Source organism: Aythya fuligula, chromosome 16 (genome assembly GCF_009819795.1).
Source record: "Aythya fuligula isolate bAytFul2 chromosome 16, bAytFul2.pri, whole genome shotgun sequence".
In the NCBI taxonomy this organism is placed as follows: Eukaryota; Metazoa; Chordata; class Aves; order Anseriformes; family Anatidae; genus Aythya; species Aythya fuligula.
Genome location: NC_045574.1, coordinates 11,400,481 through 11,427,222, shown reverse-complemented (window position 1 = coordinate 11,427,222; position 26,742 = coordinate 11,400,481). Strand labels below are relative to the sequence as shown.

The 26,742-nt window shown below is 36.1% G+C and overlaps 1 protein-coding gene across 1 annotated transcript in view; it reads right to left on the bottom strand.

Moving 5' to 3' along the window:
• Positions 1-26,386, bottom strand: part of PHACTR3 (phosphatase and actin regulator 3) — a 104,129-nt gene extending 77,743 nt beyond the window's left edge. The window contains exon 1 of the mRNA XM_032198249.1: positions 26,367-26,386. The gene's annotated coding sequence lies outside the window, so the exon portion shown is untranslated. The remainder of the gene's footprint in view (positions 1-26,366) is intronic.
• Between the last annotated feature and the right edge of the window lie 356 nt (positions 26,387-26,742).

The window sequence follows — 26,742 nt, the reverse complement described above, 5'->3', positions numbered from 1 at the left end:
GTGGGTAAATAAGGCTGCAATCAAGAATACTGGACAGCTGGGTAAAGTGGGGAAAAGTGAAAGATAAAGTAGAAGGAAAAGGACAAATATACCTTAAAGTGAATTAAAGAAAAAAAAAAAAAGACAAAGAAGACAATGACTTCAATCTGTGTACAGCTTCATTCTTTTTACTTGCTGCAGTTCTGGAAAGAAGTTATGACAACCAAAGACCTCACTTTCAAATATAAATAATAAATATTAAGCAGAATTAAACTAAAGAATCTGACCCAACAAACTTCCCAAACATATGCTCAAATTTAAGTACATAGTCTTAGTAAAGTTAATAGGATTCATCTGTCAGTGAGATGCCTTATGTGCAAACATGCTTTGCTTCTTTGAGTTTTAAATCCACATTTGCTAAGCATATGAGTACTTGAAATTTAGGAAGACAAGTTTGAAAATCTAGCAGAAGATTCTGAAATATTTTGTTGAAAAATAAAATGGAGACCTTTCCTGTTTTGGAAGTTTATACAAATTGTTACTCCTTATGTCAAAAGAAATGGTAGTTAACCAATGGAGGAACTGTGTTCTGGCCACATGTATTTCTGGTGGGTTTTTGAAGCAAACTGCAGAGAACAGTGCAAGTTGAATTTTTTGGTACAGGACTATGCTAGCAAATGAATCAACATGCTGAGAAGGTTGGTGTCTTATATTCTTGCTTATGAAAAAGCTTAGAATGGATTAAATTCAGATTCAGGTTTTCCATTACCATGAAAAATTTAGAAGTTTTCCTCCTTAACAGGACACAGACTTCAATTTTACCTTTTTCCATGAGACTCAGAACTCCAGGTACTGGAGAACTAAGATTTTGTTCAGCTATCTTTAGTAAGCGTACTTCAGGTATGTGGATTTTGTGAAGCATCCTAAATGTTTCATGTGATGTTGTGTGGATATAATATTCTACATTTCTGCTGTCAGTGTATTTCTGTGTTAGAAGACATTAGTTTATTTATGAGTACATTGTAAATCACAGAATCACAGAATGTCTAGGTTGGAAGAGACCTCAAGATCTTCAATTACAACTAGAAAATAAGGTATTCTTTGCTGGCACCAAATGGTGAGCCCTTTTATTGAAGCTGGGTAACATTCCATTTTCTACTGTTTCACTGTGCAGTTTGTTTAAGTATCTTTCAATTAAAAAGAGGTTGAATTGCCAAATATACCATTTGCTACATGACTGCAACAGTTGACATAGCATATGACATGGCATACAAAACCCTATGTGGATACCAGAAAGCTTGTTTCCCCATTTTGGCAGGGATGGGTAAGGACAAATTGGCTCTTGAAAATCCAGGGTGCTTTACTTCTGACTCCAGTTTTTCAAGGGAAAAAAAAAAAAAGAAAGAAAGAAAGAAAACTGAAAATGTGACTGTATATCAGAATGCTGTGTACTAATTTTAGAACTCTTCAAAATAGAATCAGTAGTCACTTGGAAACACTGAAGAAAAATTGGCAATTGAGGAATCCCTGTTAAGCAGGTTTTAATGAAATTAAGACAATAACTTATTTGGTATTTCTTAAATACTCATAAATTGTGTATGGATTAAAATTTGAGACTTTCTTCTATCGGAGGAATTTCTTCTGTCTTCCTTCCTTGCAGTCAAAGACTGGAAACAATTACTCCTTAAATCAGAAACTCTGATTCTAAAGTCTTTTTCATTTGAATACACTTGACATGCTTGGAGTACCTTGTTACTATTTCAATAATTAACATTTGTAGCCTAGTCTGTTTTGGAAATAATGTTGCAGCCAGTAAAAATAAAAAATTAAAAAGTAAAAAAAAAAAAAAAAAATAAAAAAAAAAATAAAAAAGAGAGAGAGAGAGATCAGATATTCCAGTATATTCCTGGAAGCATCTTTTAAATGTCCTAAACAGTATTTTCAAAAGCTATACTATCTCCATGTCTCTTGATTAGCCTTAATTAGGATATTTTTGTTTATTTAAATGTGGTAATAATTTCCTTTTGCTTTCACAACAAGGCCTTTTGTCATTTTTTATTTTTATCATCTGTCACAAAAATTTGTTGTATGTGTAAGCAATTTAATGGTTCACTGAATGGTTGTTATGCAACTGGATTGTATAAAATCCTGTCCAAGCCTAGAATTACTGCAAAGGGGAAAGAGAGAATTGGTGAAAGACTGAAAATTTACATACATGTTCTGTTTGCATGTATATCTTATATATGTTGCATTGCATTGCTACTCTTTTTGTTAACCCTGTGAGTGGTTGTAAGGGGGAAGAGAAGATTAGTTACCTTTTGTTTAGGGGACAGAAAGAGAGAGCTGCTGCCTACTCCCAGCACAGTCAAGACTCTAGAGTCATAATTTAGCCAACAGGGAATATATAGTAGCAAATCTGTTTTACATAGGTCTGAAATGATTACTTCAACAGTATACCATTGCTAGCTCCATTTCATGGTTAGTTTTTCAAACAGAAGCCACTCAGTGTAATGCTATTTAAATCAAATCTACTATTTAAATCAAAAAGGCTGGTCTTAACTGCATAGGTGAAGAATGATAAATCCAGTATTCCAGTTGCAATAATGTCACAGTTCAAAGTCAATCAATACTCAATTCAAAGTATCAATACTCATTATAATCCTATGAATGAATGATGGGAAATATCAATTTTTAAAGCTGTTACTGATACAGCTTGTTAGCTACCATGAAAGTACATAAAAGAACCCAAAGTTAGATGCACAAAAGCTACCTGTAGGGGAAGAAGCATATGACCTTGCAATTAAGGATTTTTTCATCAGTTAAACACTTTATATAGGGGCTGAATTAATGCTTTATCACAATAACTTTAATTCTGGCATTTCCTAACTTGATTTTAAAACCAAACTAAATTACTATCCTACGTTTGAGGACCAGGGTGCAATCAATGGAAAGGGAAGGTTCCACTGGCATTATTCACTCACATCTCTAAATCATACTTATTTCTGTTGACCATTATTGTGATTACCTACACAGCAAAGTATTATTACTCTGTGAATGAAATATGGATAATGATTCTAAGTTGATCATAGATAAGTAGTACTTCAAAAGATGTAAAAGACATAACACTGCATTTCTTAATTTACTGTCACTGATTTTCACAGGAATAAGAGCTTAACTTAAGGTATTTGACAGAAAAAAAAAAAATTAATGTAATCATGCTGTACACTTGTTGTTTCTGCAGTCACAATATAACTTCATAATTCAACTTATTTTCTAACCATAGCATCCCTTAAGAAACTAGAAACATGATTGTCTTGCAAAGAACCTTTGGATTGGACTAAATAATCTCCTGAAATCCCTTTCAACCTGGATCATCCTAAGATTTTTACAGATAAAATAGATGTCCATATCCATCAATTATTCCACGTTCATAACTATTTCCTATATTTTTAACCTATATTTTTACAGATTTCCAAATGTATGTTTTTAACATTCAGGCAGAAACACTGAAGCACAATAAAAAATTCCACTTGACCACAGCTGGAAAGAGTTAGAAGCCTATAAATTACCCACTCTTTTAGACTGCTACATTAACTTTTGTAAAACAAGAAATAGTAAGCCATGTTCATTTTGTCTCGGTACAAGAAATGCAACCAGCAGAAATGGAACAATTGTTTGTAACCAACAGCTGGTATTGATTAACTTCTTGGGATGACATTTTTATTTGCAACTGAAATTGCAAGTTTGACCTCCAAATAAAATTTTCAGGGAAGCTTTACAGATGTTACATAGCATCGTATTGAATATGGTTTTCTTTTTCATCAGTTAAAATAAGATCCTTGTAACTTCTAACATTCATCACCACAGAGATAACTTGAAAAATGGATGACCAATCTTTCACCAGCCAATACAAATGATAGTGAAAAGAGTGATCTCACAAAGAAGCATTCCTGCTTTTCAACAATCCCTTTTCACATTGTATGAGCTTTACTTCACAATCTGTGTTGCATTTTCTTTTAAAATTGTGGTGATTTCTAAAGAGAATAATCAATGAGAACACAGCATACTGTGTGAAAATGGTTTTTGTTTGTAGTCAGTTCGGAAAACATGGACTTCAGCCCTCCATATATGTGATAAATCATTATACAACTGATTACTGTCATACGGTACATTGCAAGGCCCACAGCTTTGAAAGCATATTTTCATTGCTCAGATGACTAAAACTGGCTAATATTTTTATGCGTGTACATAGATCCAAATCAGCATGTCATGAATTGTTGAATTTTTGTTCTGCAATGCTTTCATGGACTCCTGTTTTGTGTCTCTTTTGATTAGCCTCCTTAAAAATCACTAAAGAATTTAAGACAGGCTCTACATTAATCAGACACTAAGACTAAGATATACCAACATGATATATATCTTCATAAGCATACATTTATCTTTATCAATCAGCACTAGAAATACCAGTGATTTATCAGAGAGTGTACCAGAGAGCATTCCACTATTCAGCACCAAGGTCAGCTCAGGGCTACACACAACCTATAGAAAAGGACCTTGCTTCATTAAAAAGTCAAAACTCTCATAAAAAATATAGAGCAATATTACATTAGTAAAACACTTTATGGAAATAAGCAAACGTGATAGAGATTTTACAAAAATAAAATAAAATAAAATTGTATTTATCAACTGTATTCTTTATGGAACATTCTATGGGGAATATAATGCAAATGGGTGGATGTGAGGTAAATTTTGTAACATTCTTTGCTCTTAGTAATGCATAATGCATTTTAATTGCAGGTGGTGCACAATGCACCACCTCTCTGTGGTGGAAGAAAAGACAGAACTGTGAGCTGTACATGCATCTATTTTTCTTTGAATTGTCTACGTACAAAATATGGGCTAAATTGTGCCTTTAGGCACAGTGTTGAACAAAGATCATAAATTGCACAATCTCAGAAGATGTGATATTCTAGCACAACTCCCTCTTTGCTTCATGATAGGGCAGTCACAAATTACTTTTTCAGAAGCAGTCCACAGCATGTCTGCAATGTCTCAGATGCACTTACTAATCAGGGCATTGCATTGTTACAACAAAGGCCTATTTCTCTTTCCACTTTTCCTCGTCTACTCCTGCACTTCTTCTTCCACTCTTCCATAGAAGGATGCCATAGGGAACAGATTGTGTCTATGATCCCTCATATGCAGGCTGAGATAGATGTACATTTCCACTCCCTTAAATAGATGTATGTAGTATTTCACAAACGTAGGGATTTATTTAGTGTAGATTTGGCTCATTTACATTTCCTTTGAGTGTGGACTTGCAACATGGAGATGCATTTGGTTTATTACACTGATATGAATGTGTTCCTCACCTAAAATTGATCTAGATGCATGTGAGATGAGAACTCAGACAGCCTATGTATCTACATACAAAAAGGCAAATGTGGTCCTACTGGAGTTATTACATATCAAGCCAAAGAGTGCTTTTATTTTTAAATAACTATTTGTCCTAGGTTCTGAACATGACTTTGGCAATTCACCAGTGACAACAAAGCTGCACTAATAGTATAAACTTCTGAAACTTCAAAGTGGTTGTACAGGTTGTTGTGTTGTGGTGGTAGACAATACTGGTACATAGTCCGAAAAATCAAAATTGTAGCAGGGTTAAAAAATGTTCCAAAGGCAGGAAGTTTGGAATATGAAATAGAACTAGAGAGAATATGACAACAATGCATATGGGAAATCCCAAAAGAAAAAGTCAAGCACATTTACTTAAATAACCGGTCTGATACAGTACTACGCACAAAGATATTTCAGTCTAGAATTTGTCCTTTAAGTGAATTTAATGGCTTGTTTGTATGGCAGTGCTTACAAAAACTAATCCAAATTATCTAATGGTGTGCGCTTGGAGTACCTTAATTAAACAACACTGAATTTGCATGAATACTCTCAGAATTAAAGTAGTTTAGGTTCATTTATTTTGGAAAAGAGCAAAGCTAAATTAACTCAAGCTCACTTTAATTCTGGACATGAAAGTCCACGTAGATGCTACAAAAGTTTAATTAATCCTCTTTACTTTTCCATGTAGTGAAACTACATGGATTTTCATAGTCCATATTTATGTAAACAAGCTCTAAACACACACTTATGACATTTCAAGACTGCTTTATTTTCTATTACACTCCATATGGGTTAATTTTACAGTCACTGGAAGGAGCCAAGTATTAGCTGATCATTCTTAACTGAGACCATATTTTTTTTTCCATCACTGCCTGTAAAAGACAAATTTTTACACGTTCTCTGAATTATAGCCCTTAGTGTATCCCCATAAGCCTTACAGTCTACTGATAATGAACAAAAGAAGCTATATGTGATTCTTTAGAAAAAACATATTCAATTAAATCCCAAGTCTAAAAATGATATTGTTAAGGATGTTCCTTTGCAAAATAACTTATAGCATTCAAATTGGATTTTCTAAATAACATGCTAAAACCACAATTTGAAACTATTTTTGGATTGTGTCCCAGTGCAAATCAATCTTATGGATTCTGAAACTGCTAAGACAGATCTTGAAATGGTAATTAATTTGATATCGTGATTTTGATGTCAAAGAAGAAACTCAGATTTATAGCTGCTAAAGGCCCTAACCCAACCATTATAACCAATATTTTTTTTTTTTAACTTTCACTGTTTCCAGACTTGTTGGGTCCCCTCATTAGTTTAAATTTTTAAAATGTTCTCCTGTTCATGGGGTGAGAAACTCTATCTTTGGCTGCAACTCTGTTCAAATCACAGCTTGTTAGGCATGGTTCATGTTAACTGTGATTTCAGTTGGCAGGGCACTAGATTAGCTGTTGATATCAAGCCAACATTTAATTTTGGGTTTTTTTTTTGAGTCATCTGTTGCCAGTTCCCATGACAACTGATCTTCTAGCCTTCAGATTTACTAGAGAGAACCATTAAAATGTCCAGGAGTACATATAGGGATTCTTTGAAGTAGATGGAAGTTCAACTGTTTCTTCAATGGGAACTAAAAGACCTTTTCAGCTTTGCCTTCAGCAACACATGATTTCTGTTTGTGAAAACACAGATGGCCATATACTAGAAAAATAGAGTGAATGGTAGTTTTTAACCAAGAAATCTGTTTTAGCGCCTTTCCACTCCATCCGCAGAATAAAGGTCTTTATGTACAAGATCATGCAATGCAAAGGATAGGCAAAAATATTTTTACATTCTCTCTTGCATATCAGTAATAATGTCAGCAAATGACTTTTCAGGTACAGATTCCTCTGGTCTTTGTTACAGTCCCTGTACATTTTCATTTAGTGTTTCACAAATGTGTGACATAGGTAAAAGAAATATTGCAGGAAGACAACATTCGTGTACTAAGTCAATGCAGAAGTTGCAACAGAGAAGATCACTCAGAATGCTATAGAAACTTCGTGAAGCAAACATACCTTTTGCTAACAATAGTCAGTATATATAAAATATGTACTACCCGTATACCCACAGGGTACGAAGGCTTAATAAAAAATAAATATCACATTGGATCTCGAGAAGTTCTTATAGAAGAATGCTAATATGCAGCAGTTATTTCTTAGACTATCTCCTGTTGAGTTTCACAGACTGAACTGGAATGGTTTCAAAAGTCTAAATTCCACATTCCTCTTATATACTGGATACCAAACCTTGCAAAACACTAGGCATCCCCAAATCCCTTTGAAATAAATGGAATCATAAATGTAGTGGAAAAAGGTGCATAGCTGTTTGAAATAATGGTAGAGACTTCAGGGGAAAAAAAAAAATAATCAGACCATCCTTTTACCTCTTCATTAGGCAAACATTTGCCTCTCATATATGGGAAGAAAATAAGCAGCTAGAGAACTTTGTCATTTGATTTGGGTATTGTCCACTGCCCAGAAGCTTGTACTAACAAGCATTCATTTCAGGAGGATGTTTTATTATCCCAGACCTCTGCAAAAACTGCAGCAGGCACTGTGATGCTTGCAAACTCACAGTACTCAGGACTGTGATCTAGAGAATCAATGACCTTCTGCAAATGCAATCGGCTAGTGGTTCTCCTGCACCCCATTCACTTTATGTTTCATTATACATATTTGGATGACTTTTCCAGGCTGGTTCTACAACAGCAAATCCAGATTGTGTTCCTAAATGTGAGGGTGCACAGGCCTATCATCTAGCTTCAAACGGAGAATAAGGCAATTACTCTGACAAAAAGCTACCTTGCTTCTCTTCTCCTCCTCTGCCCAGTATAAGCAGTTAAAACAGATTTTAAAGATAATGGGGGTGTATGTGGGAGAAAGTGAAAGATAAGAAAAGAGAATGCACCAGTTCCTCAGCTTAAGTTAACTATCCCTATTCCACTGAGGACAGCCATTTTCCACCAGCTGAAAATCTAGCCCATTAGAAATCAAATCCCAGGTGGCCAAGTATGTTTGGTTACCAGGTGGCTGGCTTTTTCTTACAGCAACTCTCCCCTATTTGAGTAAAGCCACCCTTCACACTAGACTGTTGTGACTGGTAAAAACTGGTGTAAACTAATGACAAAACAAAGCACTGCAGCTGCGTGGTATGGTTGCCATCTTTCAGTACTACAATGGAGATTAAACAACTGCATACATTAACTCCAGCAGTTTTCGCTGTACCAGCTCAGACTGTGAATTCAGGCTGTGTCTGATTGTTTTACAATGCAGTTGGCTCATGAATGTCATTGATGCAGATGCTGGCATACATTCAAAATGCTTTGTTTCATGTTTTGCTTTTATCTTTAAATATATTTGAGCAGTTTTTTTACCCTCTTAAAACAACTCACATAATAGGTAGAGCTAAAAATGATCTAATAGCTTCAGTGCCTCAGAGCTACTGCCATGCATGAAATTCAGACCGTGACTATAAAAAGGAGAGCTTTCTCTCTAATTCTCATTTTTAGCTAGTTGTCTCTGTACTTTTTGAGAAAGACAGAACTTGTTCATGTTTCAAGTCAACGTCAGTTAAATAAAATACAGTCTGATGGTTTGCAGAAAGATCATCTGGGGAACTTGAGGCAAAACTCTAGTTTTTTGACTGGCTGAGGCAATACATTTAGGAAGATTAGTAGTTACTAATTAAGATTATAGAGTGACCAAAATTTGTTTTTTACAGCACTTACTCTTTAGTTGGATGCAATGAAAGCCAATACAGTTGAGCAAATAATTCCTGATAAGTAATATATTTGCACCTTCACTTACTATCTGCATATTCCCTTTGAAGGAATTACAGTTTTCCTGACACTATCATCAACTTGTACTTGTTAAATTATTTCTGCAAAGTGTTCAAAATATATATTGCATGAGTTCGACAGCCAAGCACAAGTGGCATGGTGCAGTTCTCGTCCAATACCTTATGTCAGTTCCCTCTTTGATTGAGTGCAACTCTTAATTAAGTTTATTTGCATATGTGCAAAACATATGCTTGGTTATTCAAACCTTGCTTCATACTGATGTTGCCTAATTTTATTAAATGAGAGAGACCACTATAAATTTTAGGGGAAATTAGACAAAATAAAAATAGATGAACCATTTTATTGTTTTAGACTAACATGACTATTTTGTACCTATCTTGTGAGAATTTTAATATTTTAACTATTTACAATATACTTATATGCAGTTTGAGTAAACATGGATTGTTACTGTGTTTCACTACATGCTTCACTTCAGCAGAGGCTGACTCAGGGTGTTCTGAGACAATTACATGGAAACACTCTTGGAGACTGATTTTAGGTTGGCCTGTAACTGTTATGAGTTTGGACCAGACCACTCAGGTTGCCTACTGTAGGAAGCTGGTCCGTCCAATGGAGGTTGTTTTAATTATGTTATCTGCTGTATAGCAGACTATTTTGTATCCTCTAAACCTGTTCTAACAATTCAGGCATTTATTCAGAGACTGATATATTTATTATCAATAAAACAAACAGAAGAATACTAAGAATTTCTGCAGAGAGGCTTAATTGATAGTGCATTGGGTAATGAATGACTAATTAATAAAATGAGAGCAGAATATAATGGATTTGTACTTTGTTTGTACACAAAAGGCATCATTAGAACTCTTCAACCGTCATTAGCTCAGTCTCTTCTGCAATGAGTCATTTGGCTCCCTGAAAAAAAAAGTCTAGCTGCATTATAAAACTGCCAAGCCACATAAATGATACAGCTGAAACTTTCTGAATTGTCCTCCTATGTACATTGGTTCTCTGATTTTAGGGGATTCTTTGACGTTTCTTTTTTTCAATTTCATGGTGAAATGGGTTGTACAGATGTTGTACAGATACCTCAAAGATAATTTCATCAGAATTTTCCAAAAGTGAAGACATACAGAAAAATAAATAAATAAATAGATTAAAAAAAAAAAAAAAAAAAAAACTATAAAACTATGTTTGGATTGGATACCCTTGCCCAACCTGGCTAAGGAAGTAAGGAACATCTTAAGTGTGGTCAAACCAAGAGTAAGTGAAAATAGATATCCCTAATGTCAGCTCCTGGGTTTCTGGTTCATTCAGACCACAGTGGGTGTCACTAAAATTGAAATTTGTAAATTAGATGACTTTGTCCTCTTCTGCTCTATGAAGATGATCACACCCTGTGGGTATGTAGCTCCTTCTCTTAACCAATGCAGGATAACCTTTTTTTTAACCAATTCAGAATCAATGAGTTGGCCACATTTAAGTCCACTGTGGCAAGATAAATAAAGTAAATTCTGAGAAACTGAAAACAGAATGTAAAGAACAGGGATGTGGGGTAGTCATTCAGTAGCTTCACTTACTTAGACTTAAAAATAATAATAATATAAAATTAAAATAACAAAGGAACATTGAAGTAAATAAAAATAAAGGAGGAAAAGCAGTCTGGCCAAATTCTGATCTCTGTGCTATCAACTCTTTAGTATGTAGGTAGATAGATTGTCAAGAAAGGGCACAAAGACACATAATGGGATTTTTCAAAGTTCAATTTCTAGAATTTTTGTATTTCTAGTAAATATGACAGCCCTTCATCTACCATAAAACTAGATTAAAAAAAAAAAAAAAAAAAGGCTTGTTCACCCAATCTGTTTAAGCAGTCCATCAGTCAGTTACAAATAAAATCATTTGGTTAAAATACATATCAATGATAATTGTGTGCTTAAATATTTTAAATGTTTAGTATAAAATATCATGCAAAATGAAATAGGCATGGCAGCAATGTATAAAAGAGAGTTTTATACATACAATGAAGAAAATTGGTAAAATCAGATGCTGAAATATACAAATCATTTGTATGCACAAGAATCCCATGGGTGCATATGCGAACCACTCAAGTATGCCCGTTAGTTATTGTGATTGCCATTACCATGTGCAATTATTTGCTCTGCATCACAGTTTTAGGTGAATGGCTAAATCAGCTACAAAAATTATGAATAGCTGAAAAATTCTGATTCTTTCCCCAGGTCACTTAATTAAATCTCTTGTTTAGTTAACACCGTTTATATCATAACTAACAAACTGCAAAGTGTACTTTTTCTTGAAGTGACGACAGTATTCCCAGAAGGACTGAAGTTCTGTTGTTTACAGAACAAGAATTCCACATGCAATAGCAGTGAAGCTGTCCTTCCCCGCAGGGCTTAGTCACATCACCACGAAGGGTTATCTGAGACACTTCAAATTTTGGCTGTTTTGTTATATACTTTATATATATATATATATATATATATATATATATACACACACACACATTATATATAGAAAGAGACTTTACATGTATATATGCGTGTACATATAAATTTATAATGGAAATGAATAATTTCTGTAATATATTCATACACCGTTATATACTATGGTATACTTTTCTTTATGCTGTCTGTGATCCCAGTGCAAAAAGCAATTAACAGTAAGTTAGTTACAGACACACTGACTTCTCCCCATTTGGGGGTGCCAAACTTTGGTTGGGGTTGCAGTTTCTGAAGTCCTTTTCAGGAGGGGAGAATAAGAATATTCTGGAAAAAGAGTGCATGCTAAAACTGTAAATGTCATTTTTGGTGGAAAAGTAATTGAAAAAGTGTGTGTTTTTTTCATATTTCTTAAGAACTATCAGACTAGATTTGCCCAAGCACTTCTACAAGATCGTTCCACACTTAAACCCTCTTGATTTTAAAACCTTTATTCTCATTTCTTACGATGCTCAAAATGCTTCATCTCTGGCTCTGCATTCTAAATTGTCCTAGAGAATCTGCTCTTTTACTACTTCATAGGCTGAAACTCAGTCCTTAACCTCTTACATATGGATATTAGGGCCAAAGTTGGCATTCTAAATTGGCCTCTCTTAAGCTCACTTGGAACTAGTTTGAAGATGTGACTGCAGGCTTGATGGACTGATGTAAACAATGAAGGGATGAAGGGAAATGTGGGAAACCCAGATTACCCTTTGGGTTGTGCTTTTCATCTAATATGCTGACAGAAAAACACACCAAAATATAAACCTAAAAGGGTGACAGCTCCCACCCTCTCCTTATCTCTCCTTGTCCCACATCACTCCATCCACAATGGCTGCAATTACCTTTTTTTTCTCCACAACAATGGTAAAAACTGAAAAGTTAATAAAACATGATGGCTACTCTCCGTGTCCTAGAACTTATCCTCGGGCCTAACCATAGCTGTAGTGCAGCATAATCTAGCAACATACTTCAAAATCGGATTTGAAGAACAATAGCAATGGAAAGCACCAAACCCCAAAGCCATCCACTACCATCAGGACCCGGACCACACACCAACTCTAATTACCAGAGCTATTGCTGATGAGACACCACACAGAATGTCCCTATGCTGTTAGGACAGGGTAATCAGAATTGCATCTTCATAGCACCTGTTGGTAAAGTAGGAATAAGCTTGCTTATTAAAGAAAAATGTTTATTATTCCACTCTTATTTTCATTTATATAAAATAGCCTTCTTAGGAGATACTGCAGTTAAATAGTGATTGCATGTATCAAATAAATTTTCAATGGATGTGGTCGATGTCATAGCACAAGGCCTGAGATTGGATCACAGATTAGTGTCCATGTATTTAAATAATGGAAATAGTTTCACAGCAAAGCACCAGTTTATACGTGGAACTCCGAGTTCCCATTGTCCCCAGTCCAACAAACTGATGGACAGTGAAGGAAAAATCAAATGCCCATTATAGTCAGAACTATTACATTTCAGACAGGACTCCTAGGAGAAGAATATCATTGCTATTCAAATATCTCTGGTTTTGGAATCTGGTAGTGAAGCCATTTTGAATTGAGTGTTTTGCAGAGAAATGGGTAAGGCTAAACAAATACACTGTGATACTTGTGATTCCAGAGCTGCTGCCACTTTATGGAAATGATAATATGTATATCTTTGGGAAACAATTGCTGTAAATAACCCATCTATCATGAGAAATAATCCTAAATAACAAGGTTGTCACCTCAAATAGACTTAGATGGCAGTGGAATAGATGGAGACTTCTTTGTATCTGAAAAGCAGAGTGAGTTGTGGGCAGAAAAATAATGAAATGAAGCAGCTACTTAAAACCACTCCAGACACACTATTTCACAGCAGTTCTTTGAAGTCATACCTTCTGAAAGCTATCCAAATGATGAGATGAGAGCAGGGAGCACTGGGTCACTCATCAGGCTTGTTGCATGGGTAAAATACCTACAAAGGAATCTCAGTGCTATTTTTGGAGGATACAAAACATCCAAGTTTTCAGTGCTTCTGTTTTGTGCACAGATGTATGCTACATGGAAAATGAGGGGGGAAACATTGATTTTGAGGAGGTATAATTAAAATTTTCACAGTATGGTTTTAAAGTTTGGAAAATTTGTGGATTTTTAAAATGGTATGGCTTCAGGCCCCTGAGGTGGCCCTTCTGAAGATGGGATTATCACATTACCGTGGTATCTGAGTTGAAACCTCTAAGCCAGGAAATACAGTACTGGTATTAGCAACATATGCAGGACAAATTTTGGAGATTTTAGCAAATAGTACTATTCTCAGGAAAATTTTCTAGTAGCAGTTTTTGACCCCTTTTACAAAACTTGCTTTAACTGTAAGACCCAAGCACATTTGAACTTTGGCTGTCTAGCACTTGCGCTTGCTTTGAGCTTATCAGAGTCAGAGAGAAGCTGGGAGGTTCACAGCTCCCTGACTTTGCAAGAGACTTGAGCCCATGGACCTGTTGTCCAGCACTTTCACAACTCAATGCCAACAGCCATAGAGCTGGTACATAGAGCTCCATGGAAAAGTCTTTGAGAGTTGTGTAATGGAAGAGCAGGATTTATGTGGTAAAGCAGCTTCCAAGAAGTTGCCAATCATAGCAATGTACAGAAAAGAAAAAATGTAGGCTTACTATAGCTATATAGACCTTGCCTAGTAGCTGTTCTTTCAACAACTTATATATGCAATTACACATCTATTCACCATCATTGCAGGTGCAAGCTGAGCAACAGCATGTGTATAAATTTATGTGGGTGTGTAAAGACTTCATTATGGTGATTTGTTAGCACAGGGAGAGCAGCTTTGTGTCTAATGAATGTGTAAATTAGGTGCTTAGCTTACTTGAGTGAAAAACAGTTCTACCACTTTGTGTCTTTAGTCTATCCCTCTCAACAGACTTGAAAAGAAAGTAGCTAGATAGTTTCATTCCTTGTCAAAGTAGCAACTTCCACCTAAAACCTAATCCTACTTTCTTGTATTGTCCTCAGGTTTCTAACAATGGAGAGCAGTGAATTAGTTGTGTGGAAATGTTGAATGCTATCTTAATCATATGCATGATATACTCTTATGTAGTATTAGAATAAGAGGCGCTACATTTTGTGTTGTCATTTCTGGGACAGAAAACTGGGGCTGTGAGCTAGCTTTAAATCATTTCTGGCATTAACGAGATTCTGACCAGAGGCTCTCTTTTATGTTCAGGATATGCAGTGCATTATTTCTTATTATATCACAATACATTGGAAGGAAACAGCCAAGTTATCAAGACTAATCCTTTAAGTCTTTCTTTCTGTACAATGTCAGACAAAATAAGACTATGCCATATTTCCGTAATCTCTCTTGTATTATGAGAATATTATGATCTGTAACAACAACAAAATCCCTAAACTGTATGCATTCCCATTGGCTCTGATATGCTTAGATTTGTTTCTTTCTGTCAGAAGAGGTATTTCCAAGTCAGTAAAACTTTGATGTGTTGGAATAAAGCCTAAACACATCCTAGAAGGAGTGCTATGAGAGCAAGAGTGAGGAATATATAAATGGAACACCAAGTTACTGAACACAGCTTCTTCTATTTTTTGCTCCTAGGTTCTTCTTTCAGAAATAAGGGTTATTTAATCCCTTTTCATCTCATGTCACCCACAATAACTTTGGAGCTTTAATAGTAACTTTCAACAAAGGATATAGTTCATGAAAAAAGACACTACTGACCCAACTAAGTATTACCTGGAAGGCCTCGGTGTGAGGTCAGCTTTGCTTACCAGCAAGGCATCAACATGTGAGACATGCCCCAAGGGAATAGTTTTCAGCCAGACTGACACTTCATTATACAGCAGAGGCTTCAGTCATAAGTCATAAATGAGATTTTTTGACAGTTTAAGGTTAAACTGAGGACTGGAAATGCTGAAACCATAGGAAGGCAGGATTTCTTGGCTTCTCTGTTACATTACTACCACCCATTCTATTTCTAGAATAATAATTCAGGAGGTGCAGGGGGCTGCCTCGTTTTCTAAGGCAGAAGTGCTAGCTAATGGAATGAACTTGGACTAGATGGCAGATAAGTGAAAACTGTAGAAAAAGCAGACTGAAAACTAAGAAAAAGTTGCAACAAGCTCTACCTTCTCACAAGAGAACAAGAGATCATAGGAAAGCTTCAACTCAGTTAGACAGGAAGAATGCCAAATACTTTCTTGGACTAGAGAAGAGAGATCAGGATACATTACTATTATGGGTTAAGGACCCATCTTAAAGCATTTTCATTCACGTACAATATTCTGGATTTTTGAAGGCTACTTCTTTATAATTTTGCTTGTTGAAATGATCTTTTTACACGGCTTCCTTTCAGTTTATTATTCTGTTTGAATTACAGCCCAAAATGTACACCATAACACCAAAAAGTCTACTCACTATCTATCTTAACAGCTGTTGTTCACATACCCTATGTTTGCCTTAAGAAACTAAGCATCTGATCATGTCATCTGTTAAGTTAACCACTACTGCAAGGGTTCAAGTAAACTAGCCTCAGGCTATGGCTGATATTTGCTGCTATTACAGATCTAGCAGAGTCATGGTTTCAGTGAGGATGTAATTTTTTTTGGTATCACACCATTCTGTTTTGAATTAGTATCAGTAGTTTATAGCAAAATAATAAGTTCTTCAGGACTTCTTGTGGTCCTAAATAATAGGAGATTGCCAGATGACAGAAAGTTTACTCACTCACAGGAAACGGTGTTACAAATTGCAAGGTTCTCTAGAATTAAGTATTTCGCAAGTGAAATCTGAAGTGACATGAGTAGTTTATCTCAGTTGTGATTTTTCCATTAATTTGCTTGAGTTAAACAAGAAACTGATCGTTTTGTGGTGAAAAAGTGCAGAATTTGTATGGAGTGCAGTACTAGGCTCCATTTTCTCTTTTCTAGACCTTTCTCCACATAGCTGGGATTCTCAGTACTTATTCTCTGGTGCTAGGCATTGTAAAATAGAGCAAAGCCAAATGAGCATCTGTGACAGATGTAAAGATTTCAGCTGGAGTTAAGCTGAACTGGTCTAACTGAGAATGGGGCAGATGCCTTTCTCCTTGCAGCTTCTGCAATTCCAGAAAGCTGCATAGCTGCTAGGAAAAAAAAAAAAAAAAAAAAAAAAACTTTTGGATATTTTTTCTTCCATCATTATAAATGCAGAGTTTACACAACTACAAGAGTCCTTTCTGCAAATCATACACTTCAGAGAAGCCCAGTTAAGCCAGGCCTACATATGTTATCATGCATTCTGAGCAACCCGAAGAGGCAGAGGATTTAGGTAGCTGCAGTGGAGCCTAGCATGCAGACCCAAGTTCATGACACAATCCCAACAGCTTGGATTCCCAAGGTATGCCAGTGAAGGTCTGTACAACTTTTCTTCCCTTCTCTGCAGTAGGTCCTGAAATGCCCCGCTTCTCTGAGCCATCATTTGAGGTGACTCAGGCACACTTATTGACTGTTGTTTTTTTTTACTTCTACTGTCACTTTCTCTCTGCTCCTGAAACAAATTAGGATGTAAATTTAAAGATTTAAAGTTTTCAATCCACCTGTCTCAGTCCACCAAGCTCAAAATGCAGGGAAGATGTCAGTGCAAAGCTTCCAGTAATTGAGTGGTCCTCCAGTGGCTGTTCAGCCGTGGCCATTGTAGAGCCAACCATAATGTGTGCTGGTTGAGATGAAATCTTCCTTAACTATTCCCTTTTGCAGTCCACTCACCACAGTTCTCAGGTCCAACTGAAATAATGCTGTGACTCTAAATGTTGTGTGGGAAACTTTCCAGACTCCAGTCCTAAGCCTGCAGTCATCAGCTTTGTTCCTTGTCTCCCCCTCCTCTGCCCACCTTGTGTAACTGAAAGCATTCTGCCCCTTGGGGCTGAGGTATTCTTATACAGGTATTACTTGCAAAGCCAGCTCTTCACATCTCTCACATGACAAGACCTGGAAATAGGGAGGAGTGTATAATTCCTCTGTAAAACAGTAGGTAACACCTTCTATTGGGAAGGGTTGTTCTGTCTAAATATTCTATCCAGATTCATATTATTAGTGATGAAAAGACTGAAAAGTAGGTGCAGGAGCAAGGAGCAGACTGCTTTCATCTGATGGTTAGTCTGAGTTTCACTAAGAAGCAAGGCTGGTTCTAGATGGTGAGCAAACTTTTCCTAAGCATCAGCACTTGCGCATGTTATCTGAACTCAGATACAGAAGACTGACCGTGAATATGTCATTTTGGGTTCATGGGTGTTCACTCGGCCACCCTTTGCTCTGCTTCCAGCCTATGTCAGAGCTCAAGGCTAGGAAAGAGTGCTGTCCCTGAATAGCATCTTCTACAGCCACAGTCAAGAACCCTGTCCTAGACTGCACTGACCACTGTTCTGACCCAGTACAGCATTTCTTGTATTCTTAAAAGGATTTAAAACAAAAAAAAACAAAAAAAAACAAAAAAAAAAAAAAAAAAAAAAAAAAAACAAAGCAAAACAAAACAAAACGAAAAAGCTAACCAAACAAAAAAAAAAGTCTCAGGCTGTTTGATTGAGTTAAGATGCAGACTTCTGTGGGCAACTGGATGAAATGTGACAGACATTCACAACAGATCAATATGGGCAAGGCATAAGCAAGACGGCAGGGCCTGAGGGGTGTAGCAGCCCTCAGAAAAGGCTGAAGGCTTCACAGGCTTGATGTGGTGCGGTGATCTATGTCCAGTTGCTGGTTATGCAGTGATGGAATGGTTTGAGGATGATAATATATATATACTAGAATAAGGAAGTTAACACGTGAACTGTCTCTTCGTTGTATACAACAATCAGAAGAGCTTTATGCATAAGGACTTGACTGTTTTTAGTTGTAATTGCAGGTTTGCATACGTGAACCATGTGTGATAATGGGATATTACCTTACTACGGCCAATAAGTTTCTCTTTGATTAAGATCATCTTACTGAAATATTTATGCAGACTCAATCGTGAAGCTATTGAACTGCTTCAAGTAGTTATGTGATGTGCTCTCTAGGGCATGTATAAATTGAGTATACATTATACCATAAATCAACTTGAACTCCAGACAAAGGTATGGGATTTAATGGGCACAAAGAATGCATTGTATTAGCATATAAACTCTGGCTACATTTAGAAACAGAATGAAGGTATCGTATTTAGCATTACTTAGTCTCTGGTATTTATAGATCTGACCTGCTTAGAAAAGCCAGGGTAATTAATTCTAGGTGTTAAATGTTAAAATACAAAGCCACAAATTTGGTTAAAAAATGCCGTAATGTTATAAATAAACAAATGGCGTAACCCATTAATTACAGCATGAATTGGGCAGCCCTGAAAGAGAGTTCCAAACCTGAAGAATGTGAAAGATTAATAGTTACTTAGCTACCCACTAAAATAAACTGAACAGTTTCCAGATAAACGTGACTCCTAGCATTATGTAACTCATTACATTTTACAAGTGTGGTGCAAACATTAATTGACTGACTAATCTTAAAACATCATCATCATTCATAGCTGAAGTGTGAAGGCTTTAATATTTGAAAGACATATAAATTTATCTGCATTGCACAGAGAATCAACTGTGTGCACAATTTATTATGTGCACAAATTAAGTCTGAGTACTTGCACTTATTATATGCAATCAAATTTGCAGTTTAGTTTTGTTTTAAATTAAAACTTCTAATGTTGAAGAAAGAAAGATAAGACAAGGTTTCAGTACTCTGTAGACTAGGTGATAGCATTTCCTTTCTGTTCAAGTGTCCATACTGCCTGACTTAGTGGAGGGAGGCTTGTTCACTGGTCCTTTTTGTTGGTGGTCCATCCTTATTAAATTAAAAACTGGTCTATACATGCTTGCGCAAAGCTGAGCAGGGAGAAAAGGGGAGGGGAAGTGGTGGACAGCAGATATATTCTGATTTAAATTTTCTCTGTCAAGTTCCAAGCTACCTGAATTTATATCAAAAAACGTCTTTAGAAGGTCAATTAGTTGCAAGGGGTAAGGACATGTACTAAAACATAATTAAAAATCCCTTTCCATCTTTCATCAAAAAGCCCGTAGTTTCTCTTTGTTCTCCTACTAGGTGAAACAACATCCAGCACAAAGACTCTATTTGTGAAGGCTTTTAACAAATAGAAATTCTTGTGCTAAATCTCAAAGTAGAAGACCAGACTTACCTGTGGCCAGTGTAACATTAGGCATCAAAGTACATTGTTTCAGAATTTTTCTCCTTAATTCAACCAACTTCCAAGATGTACTTGCCTCTTGTTTCTACTATTTCCTCTATTATTTGTAATAAGAGACATTGGAAGCTACAGAACAAGAAATTGTAGCTACATTAAATAAATAAATTAAAAACAAAAAAATCTACGTTCTCTAACTTTACAATGAGAATTGGGCCTTACAAAATCCAGAGTCAACCTCCAGTGGTGCCACTGGCTTCCTGCAGAAACTCAGGGAAGGCAAATTTATTACATCTCAATTCACCATGTGTAAAAATATGAGAAACACTTGTTTTATTCCACTGTTTTATGTCTTTTTCAAATTAGAAAAAACTACTTAAAGCCCAAACAGTTTCTCTTTATATGCTGCACAGCAGCTGGCACAATGGTGCATTATTTCAGTTATGGCCCATAGGTATTACTGAGACCAGAAATCTGTGTTTGGAGAATCTGAATCTTTTTTTGTAATCTGTGATAGTTCTTTTATGACACATAAAAACATCTGAAGAGTTAAGGAGGGAAACAGAAATGCCCTTTGTATTGAGTATAGAAGAGACCAGTAACGTTTGAGAGAGATTGCAACTCTGAAAAAGGTCTTTTTTGCTCATACAGCTTGCTTTGATGGTTGTGTACTTAGGACCTAAAAATTCTTTAATGAGATGCAAATGCATTATTTGGTATCAATATTAAAATTAAAAAGAAAAAAAAATCCTGCATTTTTTGCAGTGTGCAATGTCATCCCTGCTGCTTTTAATGCTGGAGTATAGCTGCTGCCACCAAACACAACTGTGATGAAGGAACTTGCGTGCACATAACAAGGCTCCTTCTGGTGGATGAGAGCAGATTCCCAGGAACTAAAAACAGAACATTTAAAACATTCTAGAACTAACAAATTCTGATTCAACAAGGGAAACAAAGGATATGAGAAACTGCTAGACCAGATATCAGTGAAAAGCTTTTCACTGATACATGACAGACTACCTAAGCTACTTCTGACACTCCAGTTTAGACCCAATCCTTTGTGTTTGTGTGCCCCAAGGATTTGCTAGTAGCACTGAGAACAGGAGAGCAAACAGGCACCTGGAGTAACAGAGCAGCAGCACACCGGGGCTCTGTAACCAGGAGGAGCACCTCTGGGCTAGGAGATGCTCAGCTGCAGGACAGAGCGAAGGAGGGAGTCCTGTGCGTGACAGGGACTTGGGGTTAGGGTAGATGAGCAAGGGACTGGGGAATTGATAAGAAAGAAAACAGGCTTCTCAGAAGCACAATGGCTCCTTTGTTAGAGGGTAACTAGCATTGTGCTACTTGGAAATACTGTGATGATTTTTCTGGTGCTATATCATAAAAAAACTGTACATTTGACAAATAAATGTTTTAAGGAGTCTTACAGAAATTAAATTTGGTTTTCAATGGAAATGGGATATTAAGATGGAATGTAAATTAATATCTGCACGTTTAAAGTCTCTGCTGAGTGTTCCTCATTATAGTCCCTACGGTACCACGCAAGGAACTAAATATATGTGGAGCAGTAAGTTTCAGTTGGGAGCCCGTTTGTCGAATTAGATCAGAAACATTTTGACTTTGAGTGAGAGAACTTAAAATATCACAAAGGTTCATATATATGAAAAATATGGTAAAGTCATAAACTGGAGCAAAGCTACTTCCAAGCTTATTTAATTTTAGTCATAAATTAGTACTGTTGGGAAAGGATGTAAGAGACCTGGCACATTTCTTTTTTCAGAAGAAATATGATGCAAGGCAAACAAACTTTATTAAAAGAATAGACTGGGTGATACAAGGAAATGAAATGGAAACCAAAATATTTCTGGTAGAAAAAAATACATTTAATAATAGGTGGCCTGGCTCAAGTGTTAGTATCAAATTTGAAAATTTATGCAACAACTAAGCGTATCACAGATAAGACCGCAAGTCCCTGATTTACGGTGCAGTGACCTTAATGACTGCAAAAGGATGACAGCACCAGCCAACTGACAGGCAGGGCACGAGCAGCATCTTTTTCTGTCCTGACACTCACTCTGCTATTAATTGCCTTGAGTCTTAAGCACGTTTTACGCACATGATTACAAGTTGGATTTTGTTTGTTTCTTTGTTTTCCTGAATTATGGGCCTGGAATGAAGTTTTGTAGAAAAAAAAAAAAAAATCACTGGAGCAGATTTTAAAAAGCTGGCACCAGTTTGTGTCTACACTCCAGTTGCACCCATTTCTCTTTGTCTTTACTTTGCTCCTTACAAGCATCTGCAGCCCAGACCTACTATACTTGATTTTAATATGTGTTGGGGTTTTCATACCTTCCCTGGCAGTAGCTTCCAACATCGTGCAGTTTACCTGCTTAGTGTCCTGGTGCAGGAGGAGAAGCTATGCTTTTCCTATGCATTCCAGTTGCTAACAAGTCCCCTAATGCCATGCACAAGACTCAAACTGAGCAAATTTGTTGAAGAAATAAGTGCGTCAGCAATTAGTGTTAATTAAAATCTTTATTGGCATAAAACAACACTAAAAAGTTGTGAGGAATCAATGGTAGGCATATGAAGGGAGCGACAATCTATCCAGGCTAACTTACAGCTTTAAAAATAATAATAAATAACAACAAAAAGCCCTAGTACGGAATATTCCTATCCTTGATGTTTTTTTGCCTGGAGACTTGCCCCAAGCATTACTTAGATGCCTGATGGCCTTATACTGCCTGTGAGGGTCTGCTGGGTCACAGGTGATTACTGTCTTCAGCCCAGGCAGAGACAACATGACAGAAACATAACATGTCAAGCCTCTTAACATCCTAAAAAAAATAAAAAAAATACAAGAACATTCCTGCTACAGAACTTTTATGATTATGATTATGATAACTAAGAACAGCGATGAAAGATTTTTAAGTTCTATGCAGTTTTCTCTCCTTTAGTTAATTCAGGGCTGCTGGTTACACATATCAAAAGAAATAAAAAGGGAATTAGTGTCTGGCAACAAGGTAGTTGTACATATCTGGTACATATCTGGAACAGCTATCTTGAAGCACCCCACAGCATAGTGCAGTGGCTGAGAAGCCTCCATCACTCTTCTCCAAGCAGCATTCTAGAACTCGTGTGAATACAGCTGTTACTGAGATCTAACACTGCTGCTGGCACCAGAGCAGCACCGTGCCTTGGTACAGCTCCTGCACTGGAGGAGACAGAGGCCATGGTAGACCATTGGCAATGTCCAGTGAAGATCTCGGTATTGCTGCTTCTGAGAAGTCATTCTTTAAGCGCATGGTGTCAGGGAGGAAAAGTAGCTGCATGGAGAACAAAATGCAATGTATGCTTCTACAAATTAAGATGGATTTTTCCAAAAATGAAGGGGATAGGGCAATATTTTCACATTGTCTCGGTTGTCTCTCCTCAAGTACAGGTAGCTTTGACACAGTGTGCTCTTCTTCATTCTGTGGAACTCCCTCTTTTATGACTGTGAATCAAATGAGACTGTCCATCTTTTTTATGCCCTTTGACTGCTGGAAGGATATAATGAGAGCAATATTTTGGTTTCCTCCAACTGTTTCTCAAATAGATGGTAATGTTCAAATCTGATTTAAATTTCATATCCCTGTCCTCTTTAGACACTCCTTTCTCTCTGGATCCCTCCCTGGAGAGATGGAAGAAGGGAAAGAAAGGGAAAAGAAACAGAACTCTGATCAATGGAATTAATATCCCTCGTTGTGTGAGGTTTTCTTAAGTGATTGCTGTCCTGTGCCATTTGACTCAATTTCCACCACCTTTTTTTTTAATTGGAACTTAGCTAATGTTTTATCAGTTTTAAGCTTTCATTACTGCTTCCAAATTTCCTCTTGAAGTTATGGAAGTATGTGGTATTTTTGGAATAGTTTTTCAGCTCAGAGCTAACCTCAGATTTACAATCAAGCAAGCTCCATCTTTACACCTAGAATCTGATACAATAGCATTTTCTGTCCTTCTCCAGAACTCAGTGAAAATGATGGGATTTTGGACAGTTGTCTTAATGGCAGCAGGGAAAGGTGCTTCTGATTTTGGAGATCCCTCCTATGAGGATTTACAGATTAAGGTAGTAATTGTGATTCTTCTTTGTGAATCTGGCATTAAGTCATGACATAATATGAAAAAACTAAATTAACTTTCTTAAAAACAGTCCAGTCTTAAGCCAGTCTCTAATTAAGAGAGACACAAATATTTTGATGTGGGTTTCTCAAATTCAGGACGTATCTGAATCAGGACAGTGTGCTTTGGTAAAGAATGAAATATGAAAACCAGCGTTTACTGGGCTTGCTCATAAAATATTGCTCACCAGCCATAAGATAATTTGCTTAAATCACAGGCTGAAGTGCATTATTTTATTATCTTAAAGGAGAGAATTACTAATTCAATTAAAACAAAGGAACACTGATTCTTTCCTGCCTTTCTCACACTGTTTCCAGTATTCCCTATGCTAAGAATAGGAACTATATGTACCATTTAAATGCTGGAGGAAATTACCTATTTGTCAGTGGAGCCTGCCACAGATAACTTAGTCCATATTTTCTTCTCAACCATGGCTGTGGTGTCTTAATTGGTCACTGTGAGGAGCTGCTGTTTAATTAAAGTTGCATATGAAGAATCTAAATCAGCAAATTTGTATTTCTGTTTTAGAATAAGTAGCTATTAAGTGCCTCTAGTCTAGCTTACAGAACACCTTGTTTATTTTACTTACTACAGGAACATTTAATAAGATATTAGTAATGTGTTTTTTGTTGTTTTTTTTTACATGTTATGAAATTCACTGTGGTCTGTAAAGATTACATCTCTTCTAGTAAACCAAGGTTATAGAACAGCTTTTCATTTCTACAGTGATTGCTTTGTAAAGAAAATCACAGTAAATAATAAGCTTTATCATGAAGTCTCGATTGTTCAAGCCTTGGAGTAATTGCAGCTGCTGCTGACATCGGTCAGGATTGTGAATGTCCAGAACTTCTCACATTTTTTTTTCTACCTTCTTTCCTTTCATAGAAAAGATCTAAGGCTATTTGAACCAGACAGTTACTTAGTTATTTCATTGTGGAAGAAGAGCGAGTCCTTAAAAAAAAAAAAAAAAAAAAAAAAAAAAAGCTTTTCTCACATGGGAAGTTCCCTTTGAGATTTGACCTCAAGCAACAGTTCATCAAATAATTGCAAATGAAAGCTAACCAGATGACAATAGGAAGGTGAACTGACACTTGCCATCTGCAGTCTGCTCATCCTAAGTTCCTTGAGTCTGATGTTGATATTGCTCAGTATCACCTAAAAAGACATTATATTGTCCAGTGATAAAGGCTTTTGAACTTGCAAGACAGCCAGCAAGTCTTGTAACCATGCTTTGTACAGTCAGTACAACTGTTAAGCCGGTGTTTTGAGAGAGAAAGGAAAATGAAGCATTGCATCAGAGAATTTTCTTAGATTAATACATGAAAATCACAAAGAGCTATATGCTTCCACCTCTACATTAGCAGTTTAGCATCATTCTCCTGGATAAGGCTTGGCTAAAAAAGAAACGAAAGTTATAATTCTTCTGGTCAAGAATATATATAAAATATATAAATAAAAAAAAGATATAAAACAAATAAACGTGAACACCAGGAAAATCTTTAGGAGATAGGTTGACTTCATCTACCACCACATTTCCAACCTTGATATCCTTCCTTTCATAGGGTAGACTTAGCCAAATGAATTGGTGCAGAATAATTCTTGACCTCGTCATGCATTCAAGACAATGTTGCAAAACAAGACTAAATCTCTGGTGAGAATACAGCATTATTCCAATGCCATACAAAAGTTGAATTGTTTTTGTAGTGACTCTTCAGTGACTATTGTTTTGCTATTAGCTTATTTGTCTTTATGATTTAACCATATATGAAAATGCCTGCTTATGCATTTCATTATGCATTATGTTCGTTATTAAACAAACAAGGAATCCTGCACATTCAAACTTCTCTACAAGACTTGTCTGTGAGCAGGATTGGGATATAAACACAAACTTCTTACCATTTAGTGTTCCTAAGACTTTCTTTTGACTTGAGAGTCTATAGATGATTATGTTGATAATCTAATGACAATGACAAAGTTGTTTTCCAGAATAACATCATGAAATAAAGTACAATGGTAGTTTAGCATATAGAATGCTTACAGTATTATAAATTACGTTTCAGATTTTTGAGTAGCTGATTGCATTAAATTACTCAGAGTGATTACTTACAATATGGGTAAAATATTATTTAAATAAGTAATTTGTGTTCATTTTATTAGTTTAAAACATACAGGTGCTCAATACTAATTGATAAGCAAATTTAAATTAGTATATGGAAAACCTGAAAAGCTTACCAAACACACTAACTCTACTACCAACTATTTATACCTACCTGGACAAAACCCATAGTCATTTATCACCTTTTGTTTCTCTCCACGTATTGTATGTATACAATGATACCATAAAAGACATCTTTTCTTGCATATTAGTATAGCTTCTGCCATGCAATGGGACACTGTCTTATCTGATGAAATCTGTATTGGGGGGAAAAATGCTGCTTAGTATTGGTAGCTCCTTCTCCTTACAAAAAGTAGAATGTTTATATCTTTGTCTACGTGTCGGACATGTTGTGTACTTTCTTTGTTGTATATTTCACAAAGGTCAAAATAATTGATTAGCAGAAAATAACACAGAGGATTAAAAGTGAGATTGCATATATCTTCTTTTCATTAGCCACTTCTCCTTTCAGAAATCAAATGGCAGAAACA